Source organism: Schistocerca cancellata, chromosome 9 (genome assembly GCF_023864275.1).
Source record: "Schistocerca cancellata isolate TAMUIC-IGC-003103 chromosome 9, iqSchCanc2.1, whole genome shotgun sequence".
Classification (NCBI taxonomy): Eukaryota; Metazoa; Arthropoda; class Insecta; order Orthoptera; family Acrididae; genus Schistocerca; species Schistocerca cancellata.
In genome coordinates, this window is record NC_064634.1 from 498,199,043 (window position 1) to 498,207,192 (window position 8,150).

Genomic DNA, 8,150 nt, shown 5'->3' on the forward strand with positions numbered 1-8,150 from the left:
CCTCCACTTCGACAGCTGCCTCCCAATGCATACTATGGAGTCCCTTGCATACAGTCTAGCCACCTGTGGTTGTCACATCTGTAGTGACATACACTCCTGGAAATGGAAAAAAGAACACATTGACACCGGTGTGTCAGACCCACCATACTTGCTCCGGACACTGCGAGAGGGCTGTACAAGCAATGATCACACGCACGGCACAGCGGACACACCAGGAACCGCGGTGTTGGCCGTCGAATGGCGCTAGCTGCGCAGCATTTGTGCACCGCCGCCATCAGTGTCAGCCAGTTTGCCGTGGCATACGGAGCTCCATCGCAGTCTTTAACACTGGTAGCATGCCGCGACATCGTGGACGTGAACCGTATGTGCAGTTGACGGACTTTGAGTGAGGGCGTATAGTGGGCATGCGGGAGGCTGGGTGGACGTACCGCCGAATTGCTCAACACGTGGGGCGTGAGGTCTCCACAGTACATCGATGTTGTCGCCAGTGGTCGGCGGAAGGTGCACGTGCCCGTCGACCTGGGACCGGACCGCAGCGACGCACGGATGCACGCCAAGACCGTAGGATCCTACACATTGCCATAGGGGACCGCACCACCACTTCCCAGCAAATTAGGGACACTGTTGCTCCTGGGGTATCGGCGAGGACCATTCGCAACCGTCTCCATGAAGCTGGGCTACGGTCCCGCACACCGTTAGGCCATCTTCCGCTCACGCCCCAACATCGTGCAGCCCGCCTCCAGTGGTGTCGCGACAGGCGTGAATGGAGGGACGAATGGAGACGTATCGTCTTCAGCGATGAGAGTCGCTTCTGCCTTGGTGCCAATGATGGTCGTATGCGTGTTTGGCGCCGTGCAGGTGAGCGCCACAATCAGGACTGCATACGACCGAGGCACACAGGGCCAACACCCGGCATCATGGTGTGGGGAGCGATCTCCTACACTGGCCGTACACCACTGGTGATCGTCGAGGGGATACTGAATAGTGCACGGTACATCCAAACCGTCACCGAACCCATCGTTCTACCATTCCTAGACCGGCAAGGGAACTTGCTATTCCAACAGGACAATGCACGTCCGCATGTATCCCGTGCCACCCAACGTGCTCTAGAAGGTGTAAGTCAACTACCCTGGCCAGCAAGATCTCCGGATCTGTCCCCCATTGAGCATGTTTGGGACTGGATGAAGCGTCATCTCACGCGGTCTGCACGTCCAGCATGAACGCTGGTCCAACTGAGGCGCCAGGTGGAAATGGCATGGCAAGCCGTTCCACAGGACTACATCCAGCATCTCTACGATCATCTCCATGGGAGAATAGCAGCCTGCATTGCTGCGAAAGGTGGATATACACTGTACTAGTGCCGACATTGTGCATGCTCTGTTGCCTGTGTCTATGTGCCTGTGGTTCTGTCAGTGTGATCATGTGATGTATCTGACCCCAGGAATGTGTCAATAAAGTTTCCCCTTCCTGGGACAATGAATTCACGGTGTTCTTATTTCAATTTCCAGGAGTGTATATTGAGCGTCTCACTAAGGCCTTCACTGACAATAATTACCCTCCCAACTTTGTACAAAAGCAGAGCACCCGTGCCTTACTTTTCTAGTCACCCACCACCTCCCAAATTCCCACCCTCCAGCCACAGAAATCGCCCCCCTCATGATTCAGTACCACCCAGGACTGGAGCAACTGCATTACACCCTCCACCACAGTTTCAACTACCTCTCATTGTAACCTGAAATGAGAAATGTCCTACCCACTATTCTTTCTGCCCCTCCCACAGTGGTGTTTCACCACCCACTGGACCTACACAGTATCCTCGTCCATCCCTATACAGCCCCTGTTCCCAGCCCCTTGCCGCATGTCTCATATCCCTGTAATAGAACTACCCATCACCCCCTACACCAGTCTGGTCACAAACGTCACCCATCCACAAGCTGTCTGCCTGCATGAATGGCCACTGACAAACTGTGGTCAAGAAATAGTGGGATCACCTGTTGCTGAGTACACCACCTAACAAAATGTTCATTTCAATGACTGCATTACAGGACATCTGGATCTTCCCACCAACACTAGCTTTTCTGAATTGCACAGATGGGACCTCTCCCTGCAACATACCCTACGTTCCTGTAACCCCACCTGGCCTCAACCTTTGTTCATCATTGTCGTACCCATCTAGTCCCTTACCTTTTTCCATTCCAGCTGTAACTAGCCCTCTATTCCACCAACACACACCTTCAGTCTTTTTACTTCTCTCCTTTTCTGCTATCCCTCCCCCCTCCCCCATTGCCTTCTGTCTAACCTCCCAACTGCACCTAGCTGCCCTATCCTCTCTCCACCTCATCCCCATACGCTCCCACAAGTAGCACTTGTCTGTCCCTTCTAGCCCTCCCCCTACCTACTCCAGCCTCCTGATTATCCTCACCACCCAGTTGCCTCACCCACCATGTGCTGCTGCTTGGGTCATGTGTGTGTGTGTGTGTGTGTGTGTGTGTGTGTGTGTGTGTGTGTGTTTGTCTATTTTTGACAAAAGCCATGTTGGCCAAAAGCTGACTTTCTGACAGTCTTTTTGTTGTACCTATCTGTGACTCAGCATCTCTGCTATATGGTGAATAGCAACTATCCTTTTCATAATGTTGTCTTGTGTGATACTGTATCTTAGCTGTTTGTGTATTGTATACACTGAGGTGGGAAATGGGGACCTGTTTAGCATTTGACTAAATGAGCTTGGGAAACCACCTAAAAACCACACTCAGGCTACCTTATGCAGCCGCCCACAGTCGTTAACATACAATGCGGATTTGGTCCAGCTCAGTCTCACCCTTGTGTCTTGTAAGCTAATGCACAGTACATTACTCTATATGAGCAGGTCTTGTGAGTTGCTAATGCACCATTTATAAGCCATCCATAAAGTATTATAACGGCAAAATCTAGTCTATGGCATGTACCCTGGAATGACGTACCCATTCAATAGAGACGTATATTTTACACATATTATAATACTCTTACAGAAAGAAAACTCAATTGATAAGACTAATAAATTATCAGATAGAAGTTCTGGGCATATTTTACCTTCAGGAGGTGAAATATGTGGAGCTCTCAGCATTTACGTGTAAAATCTGCCTCGTACCAGTTATTACGGCTTTTTCCCATTGCATTCACATGTGGTACATGGGAAGAATGATTGTTAATCACCTCTTTGTGGGCTGTAATTAGTCCTATCTTGTCTTTGTGATCCCTACGGGTCTTACACATAATGGGTTGTAGTATATTCCTAGATTCATCATTTAAAGTTGGTTCTGGAGACTTTCTAAGTAGTTTTTTACAGAACAGTTTATGTCTATCAAGTGCCTGTCAGTTTAGTTCTTTCACCATGCTTGTAACTCTCTCCCATGAATCAAACAAACCTATGACCATTTATGCTGCCCTTTTTTGTAAACATTCAGTGTGGCTTATTAGTCCTATTTGGTACGGGTCCAACATGCTTGAGCAGTATTGTAAGATGAGTCCCACAAGTGTTTCATAAACAATCTGAGGCAGGGTAGGAGTACCAGGTACAGTTGGGCAGTTTGGAGGAGGGGGGGGGGGGGGGGGGAGTGGAGCACAACAGGCAAGAATTAAAGAAGGGGAAAAGACTACTGGGTGTGTTGATGAAATATAAGGTTGCATAGTACTGGAGTGGGAGGTGAAGGACTGGAACTAGCAGATGTCGAGGTCAGGAGAATTACGGGAACATAGATTATATTGCACAAGTGTTCCCACTTGTGCAGTACAGAAAAGTTGGTGATGCTGGGAAGGATCCCGATGCTACAGGCTGTGATGCAGTCACTGAAGTGAAGCACTTTGTGTTGGGCAGCATGTTCAGCAACTGGATGGTACAGGTATCGATTGATCACCATTTGTCAGTGGCCATTCATGCTGAAAGACAGCTTATTAGTTGTTATCTCCATGTAGAAAGCAGCAGATGAACAGAAACTTAGTGTGTAGATCACATGGCTACTTTCGCAGGTAGCCCTGCCTCTGATGGGACAGGAGATGCCTGTAACCAGACTGGAATAGGTGGTGGTAGTTGGAGGATGTATGGGACAGACCTTGTATCTAGGTCAATTGCAGGAATATTAGCCATCAGGTAAGGGGTTTCGACCCAGGATGGACAAGGATGTTGCATGCATTTGGTTGGCCATGGAATACCACTGTGGGAGGGGAGGGTATTCGTGTTAATGCACAAATCCTTCCCCCTTCTTCACTCCCCCCCTCGCCTCCACAGTGCAGATTTCCAACACTGTTGGCACTGTGCTTAACAGCCTTATCTTGTCCCCCTCCAGTCTCTGCTTGCTATGCCAGACAGCACTGGCATCTCACCCCCACCTGTACCCTGCAGCCACCACCCTCCCTCCCCACTTCATGCTTCCTCCTTAGCCCCACCACCCATCTCTGATCGCTGCTCTGTCGGATACAGACAGGCTCTAGCATCTCTAGTCAGTGATCACATGTGTGCTAGCTGTGCTTATGTAGTACGAGGACTTGGTATGAAAGCTTTAATATTTGTATTTGAGCAGTCTTTATCATTGTGCCTGTCTGTGACTCTATGTCTCCTCTCAGTATTCTATTTACAAATGATGATGTTCTTTTCACAGTGTGATTAATTATTGAAAACAAATTTCATAAGGTATTAAGTGTGTTGTGGGACTGTCATCAGAGTGCACAATTGTTGAAACTGCTTTCTACAAATGGCTCAAGGGTGGAGACCATGTATTATGCTTATTACATGCCTCTGTCCAATGAACATTTTTTCCCTCAATGATGAGTTATTCCAGAATATGATGCTATAAGTCATGAATGGAAATAGGAAAAGTCAATCATCATTTCAATTTTTTCATCTCCAAAATTTGATATTTTCTGTAATGTAAAAGTTGCAGAACTTACATGTTTAATGTCAGTAAGATGTCACTTCCATTTCATGTTCTTATCAGTACAAGCACTATAGATTTAGAATATTCTGTTACATTTATTGACTTTCACCCTTATGTTATTTCTAATAGTGTGCTCAGGCCTTGTGCAGTTCTGAATTACTTGTATTGTGTTTTATTTAAGTTCAGTAACAGTCCATTTGCTGAGAACCAGTTACAGGTAATTCCATGAAAACCGAACGTTTTGTTATGTCTGTAACACTTCCTCTTCCTTTGCTTAGTGACAAATAAATACAGCTCACTTAATCAAAGCTTGGCTGTATGTTTTTCATATTCTAGCGTGCATGTTTATCATATTCTGGACTATCTTTTTTCTTTGTTACTCCCTGTTAAAGAGCACATTTTGACTTATTAGTTTGGTCTGACAGCCTCTTTTTCTCTTCCAAAATCTCTTCACAAATTTGGTGTGTTGCTTTTTTGTGTTCCTCTGTACACTGTTTCCAGTTTTCTTTCTTTCCCTCTGCAATTGCATGATTTGCAACTAGAATTCTGAAGACATTGCTTTCTCTAATGGCATTCATTTCTTGTAAGTCTACCTTAACTTCTCCTAGTCAGGTAATTTAACTTTTTTAAATTTATTGCGGTTTTTTTTTTGGTTACTCTAATATTGTGCATTCTGTAGAAGGGGATCATAGAACTTCAAGCATCTTCTACATATTGCATCAGTGAAATTGTCTAGTGCTGTGTATAGGTCCATAGTTTTACTTTTAATCCAAATATCATTCATATTAGTGGGGCTAGTGGTTCAGCCAACACAACTGTCTTGTAATACTGAAGTTTTGCATTACATGATATCACTCATTTATGGTATTGATTCCATGTTATTCTGTATGCTTTCTGCAGTTTGGTGGATCTTTTTAAATTTGCTTTACTGTCTGTTCAAGAGGGAACTATGATTCCTCCATGATATTTAAAGGAAGAGACATATGAAATTGTCCCATATTTCTTTTGTTGTGAGGATCTTCTGATATTTTTATGCAAATTTTCCATCAAATGAGTTCTCATATGATATCAGAAGGCCTGTCTTTGATGCTGCCTCATGTAACTTCTCTATGTGTAATTGGTTTTCTCACCAGCCTTAGTGAACATAGCTACATTGTCAGCAAAAGCTAGGCACTTCACTTTGATTTACTGCCCCAAGGTCCTGATGTTTATACTTTCAATTTCTTTCCCCCCATTGTCTGATAATTTTCTTCAATATAATGTTAAACAGAACCGGGAAGAGACCATCCCCTTTTCAAACTTCAAAAGGATCAGAAGTTTCACCTACACACTTGAGATGATGTGTCTATGAGAGTAAGGCGGGGACTGATGGCCTCAGATGTTAAGTCCCATAGAGCTCAGAGCCATTTGAGAGTAAGGCAGATTAGCTCTTTAATCTTCCTGTCAAACCTGAGCTATTCTAAAGGGCCCAAAGTAGTTTGTCTGTCAACAATCATATGCCTTCTTGAAATCAACAAAGATGATATGTGTCAGTACTTTGACTATCCTTAATATTGCCTTTGAACACCAAATCTGCTCAGCGTCCAATCTCCATTTCCTAAGGTGTGCTTGATATTTATCACTCAAATGGTCTGTTTGTGGTTCAGCTTTGTTCAAGAAAGCTTTGGCTAGATACTTGTATATAACTGGCAGGAGAGATAGGCCTCTGTAGTTGTTGGGGATTTGCTCTGCCATCTTTTTTATGAATTGTTGAATTGTGTTTTATTTATCTCATGACATACATTTGCAATCTATTTGATTTGCGTACAGGAGACATGTCAAAAATTTATAATACAGTTAACAATGATTTTACATTAATAAATAATAGCACTACAGTAAATAATAACACTACAAGGATATTTCTTGGAATGTGTAACACATTGTACCCAGCTCGAATTTCAAGTTTGTCCTGCAAGAATGCAACAGATGTACAAGATAATAACCTTCTTCCAGTACTTTGGAATTGTTTCAGTTTTCCATATTTCTGGTAAAATTTCATGAACTCTTATTATGAGGTCACCTCGTCCTATTTTTAACACTCCTGCAGTTATGCAGTTCTCTCCTGGTGCTTTGTTATTTTTGAGTGAATGAATACCTCTTCTGTTTATTGAATGGTTGGGGGTTGAGAGTCTGGGTTTTACACAGATTATTCAAGACACAATTTTTTCTGTGGATGGCCACAGTTCAGTAAATCTTGGAAGTAATCAGTATCATGCAGTTTCATTTATTGTCTCTAGTTTTCCATTACTTTTAGAAAAATGTAATATGGTGGCTCTCATAGAAATTTTGGATAGTGCTTTTCTGGAAATCCTGCTTTTGTCTTACCTGCTTTTGTCTTATGCACTTTCTTCATGGTAAATTGTTTTTGAGGCTTATTTTTGTATCTTCAGGAAGGACTCTCATCTTTCAACTGTTTAATGCCCATTCCAGTGATTCCGCATTTTGATCTGCTCATCGATGGCCTCATTGCAGGTTGTTTTCCACCATCTGTGTTTAAGTTTCCTGGGTAGCTGTCCTGACTTCATGTCTGATGTTTGTAATGTGTCGCAGAGGTCTGGCCACTCTTTGGAATCTCATTCTTGTATGTTGCATGTTCTTCTGGTAACCTGTACCAAGTCTTAGAAACTGAGTCCCGTTGGGTCTGGATCTATTTGTTGTAACCTAATTTTGATTTGTTGTACGTAGTTATCATTATTAACAACTCCTTTCTGCACTATGACATTTTGAATCTCAAGTGTACTCTTTGCAGAAACTGAAATATGATCAATCTAGAAATCACTAAGTACTGGGTTAGGTGACTCCAAGTTCTCTTTTTGTGTAGAGGTCTCCTAAACTTTGTGGATATATAGCTCAGTGCAAATGATGAAAAGAAGCTTATTAGATGTTCCCCATTCTTATTTATCCACTGAAGTGCTGTATGAAAGCTTACTCTTGATCTGTATTTCTTCTCCATGTCAAACTGTCCACTGAAATTGCCTAATATGATTTTCACACAGTGTTTGGGGATCTTGCTTGTAGTTTCCTCTAATGTTTCCCAAAAGTCTTCTACTTTCTGGGGATGTTTCTTGTTATCACTGTTGGTGGTGGTATGAGCATTTAAGGCATATGCTTTGTTGCTTCATTTCACTTTAATAACTGAGTTTCGTTCAGGTGGGGCTATAAAGTTGATAACTGAATATAAAATCACTTTTCTTACTGAAA